This window comes from Armigeres subalbatus, chromosome 3 (genome assembly GCF_024139115.2).
Source record: "Armigeres subalbatus isolate Guangzhou_Male chromosome 3, GZ_Asu_2, whole genome shotgun sequence".
In the NCBI taxonomy this organism is placed as follows: domain Eukaryota; kingdom Metazoa; phylum Arthropoda; class Insecta; order Diptera; family Culicidae; genus Armigeres; species Armigeres subalbatus.
Window position 1 is genome coordinate 41491552 of NC_085141.1, and position 15197 is coordinate 41506748.

The window sequence follows — 15197 nt, forward strand, 5'->3', positions numbered from 1 at the left end:
ATAAAAAGATTTGGCTGCGCCGCTGGATAAAGCCATTCAAACTCTGTTCAAAATTTTATACATATAAATTCCTTCACTGAATCTCACCACGTAATACAATTCTGTATCTTCAACAGAAACGCATTCAGCTTTCCACTTTAAAATTTCTAGGTATAAAACGTAATGCATATCTGTTGATTTAAATAATATTGCTCAGTGACGTAAAAATGATTTGTACATTTCATCGTTTTGGCACAGAGAAACAGACGTCGCACTCAACACATGTTATATCGTTCACCTTTTTAACGGTTGATTTATTTTTTTTGTAGGTGGTCAATCGGCCACCGATGGCGCTTCCATCGATTTTGCTTGTGTTTGACTTTGCGCACTACCGCCATCTGGTTGCCGCTTGGCCACACACAGTGATTTCAGTATTGGGCGGCAATGTTTCCGTGACGATGATTTTGATTGCATTTCGTTCTAAGTGAGACGTCTGTTTCTCTGTGGTTTTGGTATGTTCTATTTTAATTTAAGTTAAGACTGAGTTGAGTAAGTAATATGTAATGTATTATGAGGTCATTGTTCGATCTGTGCTCTAGTTGTGGAAACTCTTCGATAAGCGAAATATTCCTCTCTGGTCTACTGAGTGTTGCCCCTTATCCGTTGTCTTTGAAAGTATTCAGTTTGAACAACCATTGTTTAAAAACAGCGAAAAGGAGAAGGTGATGTTTCAGAAGTGTCGCGTCTATTTCATGTTCCCAAGTCTACGCCCAATCCTGTAAGCGAACGTGCATCAGCGACAAGCAACAGCGATTCCTTTTCCACTTGACAGCAGCGGAATTGCGCGCGAACCAAAAATCTACCTACGAGTCTACACGCAAAAAGATGCGCGCCAAGCAGAAATTCTACCTCCGAAACAACGCGCAAGGGAATGTGTGGAGAGACAGCAAGTAAAAGCGAAGGAGGGAGAAGCCCTCACATTATAAAACTGCTGTGCCAACGAGCACCCACGACCAGTATTTTTCCAAAAGTGAAGTGATCCACACAAAGTAATAAAACTATAATAAATGTATGAAACTTGATTATGCATATGTACAACATGTGATAGATTTAGTTCGGAAAAGGTATTGGAGGGTAACCGCCCCTTCGGTGGGGTTTGATCCCACGACCCCAGTTCGCATGACAGGTGCTTTCCCTACTAAGCTACGAAGGACCTCCGCCGTCCACCGCAGCTTAGCGGGTACTGATGAAACCAAATTCCTGGTACCTGGTGCTGGGAATTTGGTTTCATCAGTACCCGCTAAGCTGCGGTGGACGACGGAGGTCCTTCGTAGCTTAGTAGGGAAAGCACCTGTCATGCGAACTGGGGTCGTGGGATCAAACCCCACCGAAGGGGCGGTTACCCTCCAATACCTTTTCCGAACTAAATCTATCACATGTTGTACATATGCATAATCAAGTTTCATACATAGTAATTAATTTCCACACCGGGTGGCTTAATACCCGGCATATAGGCAATTAACTTTGAATGTACTATAATAAATGTCCAATTAGTATTTAAAGTACAACGAATTGTTTAAACGAACCCGACCCGTAACGAAGAGAAAATTCCTCCATACAGTCCACCCAAATTTGAATTCGATCCCGAACAAGAAGTTTTCCTGATTTAGTAGATTTTTCGATCTTTGCAGATTTAATAATGCTCCACATTTGGGAGATTCTCTGATGTCTCATTTATTTCAGATTTTTGAACTGATTCAGATCCTTCGGATTGAGATCATTGTCATGACCAAAACTGTTACCTTCAGATATTTTTGATTCCGTATACCATGGAAGTCTAGAATTTTCTCACATTTTCTAGATCCGGCAGATCCAGATTATTCAAATGCTTAAAAATTGTATCGATTTTCTGTCACAATCGTACCGATGCGACGCGCTTTCCTTTTGCTGTTAGTTTGGACGTGCTGCTGGTTTTGAAAGTTAATATTTAGCAATAAACGTAATTCCTCCGGAAGTTCCTCCAGGAACTACTTCGGAAGTTCCTCCAGGAACTACTTCGGAAGTTCCTCCAGGAACTACTTCGGAAGTTCCTCCAGGAACTACTTCGGAAGTTCCTCCAGGAACTACTTCGGAAGTTCCTCCAGGAACTACTTCGGAAGTTCCTCCAGGAACTACTTCGGAAGTTCCTCCAGGAACTACTGGAAGTTCCTCCAGGAACTACTTCGGAAGTTCCTCCAGGAACTACTTCGGAAGTTCCTCCAGGAACTACTTCGGAAGTTCCTCCAGGAACTACTTCGGAAGTTCCTCCAGGAACTACTTCGGAAGTTCCTCCAGGAACTACTTCGGAAGTTCCTCCAGGAACTACTTCGGAAGTTCCTCCAGGAACTACTTCGGAAGTTCCTCCAGGAACTACTTCGGAAGTTCCTCCAGGAACTACTTCGGAAGTTCCTCCAGGAACTACTTCGGAAGTTCCTCCAGGAACTACTTCGGAAGTTCCTCCAGGAACTACTTCGGAAGTTCCTCCAGGAACTACTTCGGAAGTTCCTCCAGGAACTACTTCGGAAGTTCCTCCAGGAACTACTTCGGAAGTTCCTCCAGGAACTACTTCGGAAGTTCCTCCAGGAACTACTTCGGAAGTTCCTCCAGGAACTACTTCGGAAGTTCCTCCAGGAACTACTTTCGGAAGTTCCTCCAGGAACTACTTCGGAAGTTCCTCCAGGAACTACTTCGGAAGTTCCTCCAGGAACTACTTCGGAAGTTCCTCCAGGAACTACTTCGGAAGTTCCTCCAGGAACTACTTCGGAAGTTCCTCCAGGAACTACTTCGGAAGTTCCTCCAGGAACTACTTCGGAAGTTCCTCCAGGAACTACTTCGGAAGTTCCTCCAGGAACTACTTCGGAAGTTCCTCCAGGAACTACTTCGGAAGTTCCTCCAGGAACTACTTCGGAAGTTCCTCCAGGAATTCCTTCGGAAGTTCCTCCAGGAATTCCTCTGGAAGTTCCTCCAGGAATTCCTCCGGAAGTTCCTCCAGGAATTCCTCCGGAAGTTCCTCCAGGAATTCCTCCGGAAGTTCCTCCAGGAATTCCTCCGCAAGTTCCTCCAGGAATTCCTCCGGAAGTTCCTTCAGGAATTCCTCCGGAAGTTCCTCCAGGAATTCCTCCGGAAGTTCCTCCAGCAATTCCTCCAGAAATTCCTCCAGAAATTCCTCCGAAAGTTCCTCCAGGAATTCCTCCGGAAGTTCCTCCAGGAATTCCTCCGGAAGTTCCTCCAGGAATTCCTCCGGAAGTTCCTCCAGGAATTCCTCCGGAAGTTCCTCCAGGAATTCCTCCGGAAGTTCCTCCAGGAATTCCTCCGGAAGTTCCTCCAGGAATTCCTCCGGAAGTTCCTCCAGGAATTCCTCCGCAAGTTCCTCCAGGAATTCCTCCGGAAGTTCCTCCAGGAATTCCTCCGGAAGTTCCTCCAGGAATTCCTCCGGAAGTTCCTCCAGGAATTCCTCCGCAAGTTCCTCCAGGAATTCCTCCGGAAGTTCCTTCAGGAATTCCTCCGGAAGTTCCTCCAGGAATTCCTCCGGAAGTTCCTCCAGGAATTCCTCCGGAAGTTCCTCCAGGAATTCCTCCGGAAGTTCCTCCAGGAATTCCTCCGGAAGTTCCTCCAGCAATTCCTCCAGAAATTCCTCCAGAAATTCCTCCAGGAATTCTTCCGGAAGTTCCTTCAGGAATTGCTCCAGAAGTTCCTCAAGGAATTCCTCCGGAAGTTCCTCCAGGAATTCCTCCGGAAGTTCCTCCAGGAATTCCTCCGGAAGTTCCTCCAGGAATTCCTCCGGAAGTTCCTCCAGGAATTCCTCCGGAAGTTCCTCCAGGAATTCCTCCGGAAGTTCCTCCAGCAATTCCTCCAGAAATTCCTCCAGGAATTCTTCCGGAAGTTCCTTCAGGAATTGCTCCAGAAGTTCCTCAAGGAATTCCTCCGGAAGTTCCTCCAGGAATTCCTCCGGAAGTTCCTCCAGGAATTGCTCCGGAAGTTCCTCCAGGAATTCCTCCGAGCATTCCTGGAGGAACTTCCGGAGGAATTCCTGGAGGAACTTCCGGAGGAAATCCTGGAGGAATTTCTGGAGCAATTCCTGGAGAAACTTCCTTAGGAATACCTGGAGAAACTTCCGGAAGAATTTCTGGAGAAACTTCCGGAGGAATTCCTGAACGAACTTCCAGACAAAATCCGGGAGGAGTTTCTGGAGGAACTTCCCAGAGGCACTTACAGAGGAATATCTGGAGGAATGTGCAAAGGAATTTCTTGATGATCTTTTAAAAAACTCGTGGAGGAACTTCTGGAAGAAATTCTGGAGGAACTTCTGAAGAAATTTTGGCGCTTGAAACAGGTTCACACAGATCCATGCCGCCACCGATCACCAACGGCATGACGACGCCACGCCGCCGTGACTGGCTGAACATGATCTATCACTTCACCGCCGGCAAAATTTCAATCAGCTTACAGGTCTACCTGGAAGTACCCGGAAGCTGGCCAATTCGATCGAAAATCACCAAAATGGACTCCAGTGTACTTGTTTCGCAAAATTATGAAGTTTGACATGTCGCAAGATGGGTTCCAAGATTGAACGAAAATTGACCACTTCTCCAAGAGAACCAGGCCCTGGAAGTACCCGGAGAGTGTCCAATTCCATCGAAAATCGCCGAAATTTACTCCAGTGTACTTGTTTAGCAAAATCATGAAGATTGACATGTCGCAAGATGGATTTCGAAGCCGATCTGCAAGTGACCATTTTTCTGGGAGGGAGGTAACCCCAGTACTCCCCGGAATATATCCGAAACCATGGTCATTGCACGAAAATTGATCGGTTCCTAAAACTATAGGAATGTTGTGATCGATTCCAGAAGATTGCTTGAAAATCCGTTGGAAATTGAATGAAATCCTCATTTCTCATTTTCCAAATGACATGTTCGATCAAATATTTTTTTCGTCCAAATGACCCTTTCGGCCAAATGCCCCTTTCGACCAAATAACTAGGAAAAGGAAAAGTCACTTCAACTACACTCAAACAGATGACATCCAACACACAATCAAAAAGCCAGTCCTTTATAAATTTGAATGTGCGAATGTATAGGACGGCATGTGTCTGAACAGCAGCAAGCGTCGACTCTCGGTGTCAGCATTGTTATGTGGGGTGTCACAATGGATCTACAGCTTGGCACATTAATATTCAATTGGAAATTTTAAAATATGAATATCATTTCATACTGTAGTGCATAAAGTGCCTCGGTAGATGTTCATTGTTTACGCTTGAATATCAATCGGTAACTGATGATCAGACGGTAAATTTCTTATGGAAGTTTGACAGCATGCTGCGAGATATTCGTGCCTGCAATTCCGAGCGTCTCATCAAGACAAACACGAGTCAATGACGAAGCTGCCTACCGAGTGTCGATGCAAGTGATAGTAAAACGAAGATTTTCGGCCAAATGACCGTTTCGACCAAATGACCGTTTCGGCCAAATCACCCTTTCCGCTAAATGCCCCGTTCGACCAAATGACCCTTATAGCCAAATGACCTTTTTGGCCAAATGACCCTTTCGGCCAGATGTGTTTCGGCGAAATGACTTTCGGCCAGAAGGGTTTCGGCCTAATGGGTTGTTCAAGCTAGTGGCAAACGACCCTTACCCCTACTCACCCGATGAATTGATTAATCTGACCACGAAACAACCAAATTTCCGATTTACCGAGAAACGAGCATGCTTCAATAAAATCGACCTGTGCCACACAATGTCCCCGCTGTGTAGAACGATGATACAATTCTGTTAAAAAAAAACAGATTAATCCACCTAGCGATGATGGTGCCTTTCTCGACCTTCCTAAAATGAGTGCGCTCGAAAATATATGAGCTAGGAGCTAGGAGTACAATAGATCAATTTCTGCGTCCATTCTATGAAAATCGGTTTATTTCAAGCAAAGATACGCTAATATGAATGTTTCTTTTTCCAATCTTTTTGACGTATCTCTGTTTTATTTTTACCCAATCATATATTTTAAAGATATCATTTTTAAATGTTTGTTGAACTATATTTTCGACTACACAAAAAGGTATAGAAAATGCCATTCCCATCCCAGTTTATACTTCTCGAATCTCGCCCCTTTCTTTGGTTCACGGTTGGATCAAACAATAAAAAAATTGATTTGGTCTTGATCTGGCATATCTTCCATTCCAGTCGTTGTTATCAAACTCGGAGTTTGAAAACTACATAACGATATCAGTTCGATGCGGAGGAAGCCAACGTTAGGTTTAAGAGGTTGAACTCAAATTTGGGTTTTTTGAACCAAAAAGAATTTCCCTAAAACTATACAATATTATGGAAATTCTAATATCATCTTCCAAACTTAAACGTTTGTTATATAATAAGAGGCGAAAGTCTAGATTATATAGTTCCGTTAGGATACGGCAGGCATGAAGGGCAATATTTGTGATGATAAATCTCACGACCTTCCTTCTGCCAAACTCCCTTATGAAGAGAGAGAGAAGTGTATCAATGAGGAAGCATCCGTTTTCGGAGTGAAATGATAGCCTTTCGGTATAACTTTGTTGCACAAGAAAAGCAAAAAAAAAATTGGTCATAATTTCTAAGGTGATAATACAATGTGGCCAATTTTCAATAGAAAAAAAATGGAACATATTTCCGCGTCCAATGCAATTTGTTGCGAGTAAATCGATTGAGGGTAAGTGCATTAAAAGTGAGCTGGACTATTTTACGCGCTTTTTATAACACAAAGCATTTGACCATAATTTCTGAGTCCATAATCCGATCTGACAAATTTTCAATAGGAAGCAATGGGACAGGGTTCCGCGTTGAATCCAACTTATTGCGATTAAATCGGCGGAGGGTAATTGCATCAAAAGCGAGCTAGACTTTTTCACGTGCTTTCTATACAAAAAAAAGTATTTTGGCCATAATTTCGGAACTTATAGTCCGATCTGGCCAATCTTCACCAAGAAACAATGGGACAGGATTCCTCGTTGACTTGTTGCGTCAACTTGTTGCGAGTAAATCGTTTTAGGGTAAAGTGCATTAAAAATGAACTAGACTTTTTTACGCGATTTTTTACAACAAAAAGTATTTTGGCCATAATTTCTGAGCTCTTGGCCTGATCGGCCAAAATTTCAATATGATCCAATGGAGCAGGATTTCGCGTCGAATGCAACTTTCCAAGCAGCACATATTGCATATAGGTTGTTGCAAATTTTATGTGACCAGATTCAGTCACAATTAAGTTGTGCAACCATTTTTGTCTAACTTGTGCTGCTCGGGTTGTTGCAAGTAAATCAGTTGAGGGTAAGTGCATTAAAAGCAAGAAAGATTTTTTTACACGCTTTCTCGTAAAAAATGTATTTTGGCCATAACTTCCAAGCCCATAGTCCGATCCGTCAAATTTTCAATAGGAAACAAAAGGATAGGATTTCGCGTCTAATGTACATTGTTCCGAGTAATTCGGTTCGGGGTGAGTGCATTCAAAGTGAGCTAGACTGTTTACATGCTATTTTATAACAAGTATTTTGGCCATAATTTCTAAGCCCATAGTCCGATCCGCCAAATCTTATATATAAAAATGAAATGGTCTGTGTTCGTATCCGCATAACTCGAAAACGGTTGGATGAATTTTTTTCATTTCCTCAGCAGAAACATTCGTTATAGTTTCCGACGGGTTTATATGATATTTCCTAATGGGAAAATTACGAGTAGGGTTGAATAAATTGTGAAAAGCTAGAATTTATATTTGTATGAAAATTTTCCCTGGGCAGTTCACAACGTGCATTTTCGCCTACTATGCAGGACAACGTCTGCCGGGTCGACTAGTTTTTAATAAAAACAATAGAACAGGATTCGCATCGAATGTATTTTGTTGCGAGTAAAATGATTGATGGTAAGTGCATTAAAAGTGAGCTAAACTTATTGTACTTTTGGTGCGCACACACGCACACACACACAGACATCATCTAAGTTTGTCGATCTGAGTCAATTGGTATATAAGACTATGGAGCGAACAAATGGCCTTTGCTTATATTTTGTATACGAGAAAGGCAAAAAAGAAAACACTTCTAATAGATTGTAAAAACAATTATCCCACTTAACACAATTTCCTTAATAAAGAAAAACGTTCTATTCAGAGCAACATTTGAACAGGGCGTAACAGCCAAAATTCATTCTTTCTGTTTATTCGTCTACATATATAGATATAAGGAAAACATGTTGGCCGTTACGCCCTTTTCAAATATTGGTGAGTACCTGTTTTGTCCTGTTTCTGCTCAGTAAGCAGGGGGGGCCTCCTTAGCTGTGCGGTAAGTCACTGTTTCGGCGGGGCGGACTGAAACGGTGAAGAGGATGAAAATAATGAGTGCGGGAGCTCGCAAAACCGAACGAGGGACAGTAAGTGTACGACGATCACGGTGTGAAGAGTAATATGTAAGCGCCAATATTGCGAGTCAATTGTCCATGAGCTTTCATCTCCCGTTTGTTCTAACGCTTGTGTCAAACCCTGAGTAGTTCTACGACCACCACCAGCCTAGTTGAGTCGGCCCCGAAATTCCGTCTAGCGGAAAAGTACAGACAAGCCAAACCCCGCCGAACAAAATCATCGGCCCCAGCTTCAGTTAGTCGTGGTCACGCTCGTTCACAAGCACCCCAAACGCCCAGGATTTCGGTCAGCCATCGGCCACGCTCTTTCCATCACGCATCCGTCGACGGATTTGCACAGTCGGTTCAACCGCTTTACCAAGCTACACCATCAACCGCCGACCTAAGCCTCGACATCGACATCTATGTTGTCTACTGTTCGGATTTCGCCAGATCCTCCACCTCACCGTCAACCGGGAACCAAAGCGACTCCGGAGCCTCGTGGTGTCCAACGCGCTCCTGTGGAGTCTATCGCTAACGTAATCGACGACGACGCTATCGCTTGATGCGGCTATTATTTGACATCGCTTACACGATACACCCGGCCGCCCTCCTCTGTCAATAAATCACCGTAAGTTGAAATTAGTTTTTTTTAGTAGGACTCTCACATCAGAAACTCTCCTACGAAACTCTTTACGAATAACGCCCTGGGACCCGGGAGACAAAAGAAAGCCTTTGGTGCCCACCCCGGCCTGCTATAACTATGAATATTACATAGACTTTGATGCAACCCGTTTAGTTCGAATGCCATAAATTTATATGCAATATTGAATCTTGGCAACACTTTCTAGATTTGGTTTGGCACCGCACCTTACACAGCGTCAGCAACGGCACAGAATCGCATTTTTTTATTGTTTTTTTCGACTTTCGAGAGAAGTAAGTTGTTTTATGTAATACAATATCGATTTTATTAAATACTTTCATTTTATATTTGCAGATTCATCAAATCTACCACCAGCAACCCTTTCAATAGGCGATATCAACGCTGCGAACCACCGGACAATCGGTAAGCGTTTTTTGTTTTGTTTTTTGTATTCCCAGAACAATTCTCGTTCTTTAGCTCTATTAGGTGTTCTAGATATATTTTGTTTAAAATTTTGGACGTTACTATATTGAAAACCCAGAATGCCGGTGAAAATTGTGCTAACATTTGAATGCGAAAACTGTCGGCGATTTTAATGTCTTAACAGTTAACATTAAAATCGCCGACAGTATGAACTGATATTCGTCGGAATTATATCACAAAAGGGAATTCTCGAAAAAAAAATCGTATCTTAGTATTTCTTCTTTGCGGATATTGTTTGACATTTTTATGGTATTCTTTAATGAATATCCCTGACATGACGATAAAGGCACTGGAATGGGTATCATAATTTAAATAAAAATTCTGACTATATGATGCAATTCAATAAAATCTTACAGATTTCTGAACTGCCGTCGGCAAAGCTAGGCAAGCAAAGGACGATCGAAGGACGGATCACAAAATACATTAAAATCAGAAACGGGTCAACACTCCAATTTGGACTTCGCCGGAATACAGGTAATACAGCACGGACAGTGCTTTGTTGCAGTCATTTCAATGAGCCACTCGCCAGAATGAAACCGACGAGTTGATGAAGGATGGATCGGGCGTCATGATATCAGAAAAAAACGGCAGGAACGACGTTCATGAACAACTGAGGTACGATCTTTTCCCATATTGCTAACTCCGGTTATACCCGGTAACGGAATAGAGCTAATAAACTATAGAGCAAGATTGTCGCTGTTGTCACTGGCGAAACAAATTTTGCTGACGAGGATAGGGCGCTAAATTTCAACGAAGGAAAAATCAGTACGTTTTGACAGATGTGTACCCAACATGTTTGGGAACGAAAACAGAGGGAACCGCAGCGACAATCGTCCCCTATAGTATACTACCTCTATTGGTAGCGGAGATCGTTGCATTTGTTTTCTTGCCGCATGTGTCATATGAAGATTCTCTAATCAGCTGTGATAACTACCGGAAGTTTTTTTGTCTTTATTTGAGAGGTTTTCAGCCCTAGGCTGGTTCACCTCTGAACCGGAAGGAGCACAGAAGTTTGACACAAGTTTATTTAATCCAATAATTACACAGAAAAAAAAAATATTAAAAACTAAGAAGCGCGTAAAAAATAAAGACATGGAAAATTACACTATTTTGGGCGCACATTGATATTTTCCAACAAGTTCACCCTTAATGTATGCAATTTGTATAACATTATGTTAGTTTCTATAGTGGGCTTCGTAGCCGTGCGGTTAGGAATGAGACGTAAACAAAAATATGCACGTTCCACGACAACAAGATGCCAGATGGTATTATTCATAATCATTTTTATTTGGTTGAGAAGATATATTTACTCATCCAAATTTTTTCCAAGCACTTAAAAACAATATTCTTTTCACCTTTTTAAATCAAGAGTATTATAAATAACATGATTGCGTCAACGTATTAGACAGTTTTCCTGTTAACGATGAAGGATCATTTTCATACTCCTGGCCTATTGGCAGCACGGTGCGGCTAGAAGTTCTTGGGCCGAGGTGACTTTTTGTTCGGTTTGAGAATACATTTCAAAATGTATTCTAATATGTTTAAATAAGTTCTAGTGAAACGAAATAATAGGAAGAATTGAAGTGCGTGTGTTTAGAATTGTGGTGTGGTGATTAACTTAAAGCAATGGTTGTATCGAGCACTGTGACGATTTTCAGGTAGGTGTTTATTTGATAATACCGTTTTGTAAAAGTGGAAAGAATCACTCCGGCTCAGTGGTGTGGCAACGGAGAGCGAAGTTTTGAAATCTACATTTTTATTTTCTACAATTGGATCAATTAGAAGTAAAACAAGTGGTTGAAATATATTGAGTATTGTGAAAGATAAATGGGAGACTTCTAAAAAATTATCAATCATAAACCTACGGCTTCCAAACAGTATAAATCATTAGTTTTCTGTGCAGTGAGCCGGGAATCGGGTCCATAGGCCCAAGTAGTGATTTACCCTATTACTCCTGTTGGTAGTCCAATTGTGTCGTTAAAAAGCAGTCTTACTGATTAGAGATTTTTTGCTTTCGGGTTTCGTGTTTAGTAAATATGTAGTTAAATGCTGCCGAAGCCTACGTCGTCAATTCCGTTTTTTTGCTGTTGCTTTAAAACTGTTCGTATACAAACATTTCTATGTCCTACATTCACAAAAAAAGAAAAACAATGTGTTTATAGTTCGACTGGTAGTCATATCCCCCTTGAACACACCAGTCGTGCTAAATCTATCTTAACATTTCTCAACTTGTACCCAACTTGTGCAATCCGCAAAGCAGTTTTTCTCCGTAAATTCCTGACCTTAGGCTATGGGCATCACCACGTGTACTGTTCTGGGAAAGCCAGAAAAAAGACCCACATCCAACAGTGTTACCACATCAAATTGATGTTTGATGTCGAATGCTCTCCACTCAACCGCGGGCGTTTGGGACCAACCGTGCGCAAGGCCCAGAACTGGGTATTCATCGGGGACAAAAAGCAATTACTTTCGACGAAATGTCATTCCTCGGGACAAAAAGAAGCTCACCGGCGAGCGCAACAAGACTCGCGCGAAAAAAGATTGATAGCAGACCGAATCCAGCCAAACAAACGCGAGCCCCGTGACAAACAGTTTTGTTTCGAACGTTGAGTGTTTGTATACCCCCTCCCATAGAGGTACGGTGATCTTCTATGCTTAGGCCTTATTTACCGAACCTACATCAACCGGAGCGCAGGCGCGCGCGCAAGAAGGATGAAAAGTGAATGAGCAAAATTTGCATAATGCAGTCCCACCCGCTCTTCGCGTCACCCCACACTACTCGGTACTGAAACATGGGTCGCATTCTGTGTGTGTGTTTTTTGTGGGCCCTTCGAACAAATGATACGCCATTTGTCATGGTTCGGCATTAAAATTTCAAATTAGCATGCCGTGATAAAGCCTTCGCCGGAGCTAGTCTGGGGTCCGCAAGTAGGCGCGCATCGTAGAACCGTTGCTGGCAAGACTGCTGCGGAGCCCGGAGTGTGACATTTATGGGCGAAGGCAGGGCAGGTTCGTATCAACAGCAACATAAATACATAACTGAGCGTGTTGGTAGGAAGTTGTTAACATATTTTCAAAGTGTTTTTAGTTAAGTTTTGTTGGAATATTTTTAATGCATCCGTTCATACGGAATCCTAAAAACATGTTCATTGATTGTTATTTTGTGTTCAGCAACATTGTATGGAGCACTGTTGTGTATTATTCGTCTTGGGTTAAAACAAAGTTAGTTAACTTTTGTGAGCAAAAAACTTTATCCAGATGTCAGAAAGATGGTATTCGCAATAGATGACCTTTGTCACAATTTTTGTTTCGTACAATATTGAATTCCTAAAAAAACACTTAATTGTGTCGAGGTAATATCTCAGGGGAGGGATGGAGCAAAAGAAAAGAAAAAAAAAACTTTAGGAAAAATAATAATTTATACACGGGAATCTTCTGACATTGACCCATACACAAACCCGCATTTATCAATCATAAAAACCAACAAATTTCGGTATCACCCCGGTACTTCGCGAATCATCAAGCAAGCCATTATGGAGCCTGAAGTAATTTCACCCATATTTGCATCGCTGCCGGCCTCCAATAACTCGTCATCATCAGTCGCAACTAACAACAGGAATCATCCAACCACCTCAATCGTTTCTTTTATTGATTTTTTCCATATCCCATGTACCTACAAAATGTTCACTCGGACTCGGAGAGTTTAGCAGCCAAAATTATTTCCTTTTTATTGCACGAAATTATACGAATTTAAATTTACGATTATTGCGCCCACCACCGCGGATCACCACAATGACGGACGGGCGGGAGGTGAAACCTTCAGTGCGATCGCGCGCAAATTGGATGGAAAAAAAGCAACCCCCCTCATTGATTGCCAACGATCGAACCCATCGAGTGCGATTGCGGCGTAACGATCATCATTGCTCTCGTCAAATCGAAACATTCTCCCCCCTTGGGAGTCGCCCAATTATGAAAAATTAGCAAAACAATTCGCAAGTTCTCGTCAATTGGGAAGTCGGACAACCTCAACGGCGGCCATCGAAATTCATTAAGCCGGAAGATTGCACCTCGGCGATAAGCGAGAAATAACAGGCCGAAAATGTTTCTTGCGCTGCCTTAATGCACTTGTTTCGTGTCGTGAGCATTTCCGAATGATTTATACCACATTCCACAAAGCTCGCTGGACGGAGTTCTTATCAGCTGGTTCGCTTGAAAAGTAATGTTTGGTAAATAACACTTGTGCATACTTTCCCCCTCCTTTTTTACGAGTTGGGTGACCAGCGCCTGGATCCCTCGGAGTGCGGAATTTGCAAGGAGAAAAATTATTTATTCACTTGCATGCACCACGCGCGCACAGGCCACGGAGCCAACGCTGAGAAAACCATGCCAGGAATGGCCGTCTTGTTCGGTTGACTGTTTTTCAACTTTTCCGCCACAAACAATCGCGATGGGGCGATAATGGAGATGCAAAATTCTGGGAAAACTGGAACAACAACAAACCGTGCCGACCACGGGAAATGGCTATGCCGATGGCCGTCATCGTGGCCGTTGTCAACGCGAGTAATTAGCTGGCCGTTGTAGCGCGCAAAATTCGGGTCAGTTTCATTCGAATTCCGCTGCCTTTGCTGGCAAATGGGTAATGGGAGAAAGATTAACTACTCAAGTCTGGTGGAAAGTGATACCCATGAGAGCTGTGGAAAGGAAGCTCAGTGACAAAATTAAAATTGCTGGGTAATCATTAGGGCGTGGGTATTTTGAAGGTTTTTTCATCTAATTATGCGTCCTTTACAAAATATGTCGTTTCGAATATAATTCTGTAGAACCTGTTAATAAATAATATGTAGTTTTCAAATTTGCTTAACCCGTATCGGACTGAGTGAAAGAAAAAAAAATCTGATATCCAATTTTGCTGCCTTCGGGGGCCTTGGAACCTTCTTAGTGTGGCCAATATCCCCAGAATCATATTTGGATGTCACAATTTCACTTGTTGAACATGTGAAGCCCACCAGCGAAGTGAGAATTCTTGCTTACAAAAGCAGTTTTTTTAATGTTGGGGCCAAACTGATGGACTACAGCTCCTCTTCGATGAGCCTACGCCGAATAGAGTATCGAACAAGTGATTGGGCCGAGAAAGATATTTGGACAAAAAGGTATTTCGGCTTAAAATGTTATTCAGCCAAAATGGTTGTTTGGCCAAATAATATCCGGAAGCAGGAGTGAGAAGTGAGAAGTCTCTCTTCTTATTTATAACTCTTCATTTCTCACTTCTCCCTGTGAAAAGTGTGAAGTGTGAGGTGAGAAGTGAGAAATAAGGATAGCAAAGGGATAAGCGACAGGCCACTTGTCACAATTCACTCCTCATTTATCATCTCTTACTTCTCATTTCACATTGTCTCATTTCTTACGACTCGGTTCTCAATTATCAACAACCTCAACTTTGTTGAGGAACTTCGGCCGAACAACAGTTTCGAGAACGTTGATGCGGCTGAACTGATAAGAAGGATGGTAACGGCTTGTGATGCCGCGAAAACTGGAGCCTAGGAGCACTCGGCGTCTAGCCTACTGGTGGAACGAGGAGCTCAGTGAGCTACGCGTTGCTTGTCTCAGATCCAGAAGGCGAGCACAGAGAGCGAAGACGGAACCAGAGACAAAGGAGTGCAAGGTGGAGTTCCGATAAGCTAGAACCGCATTGAAGCGGG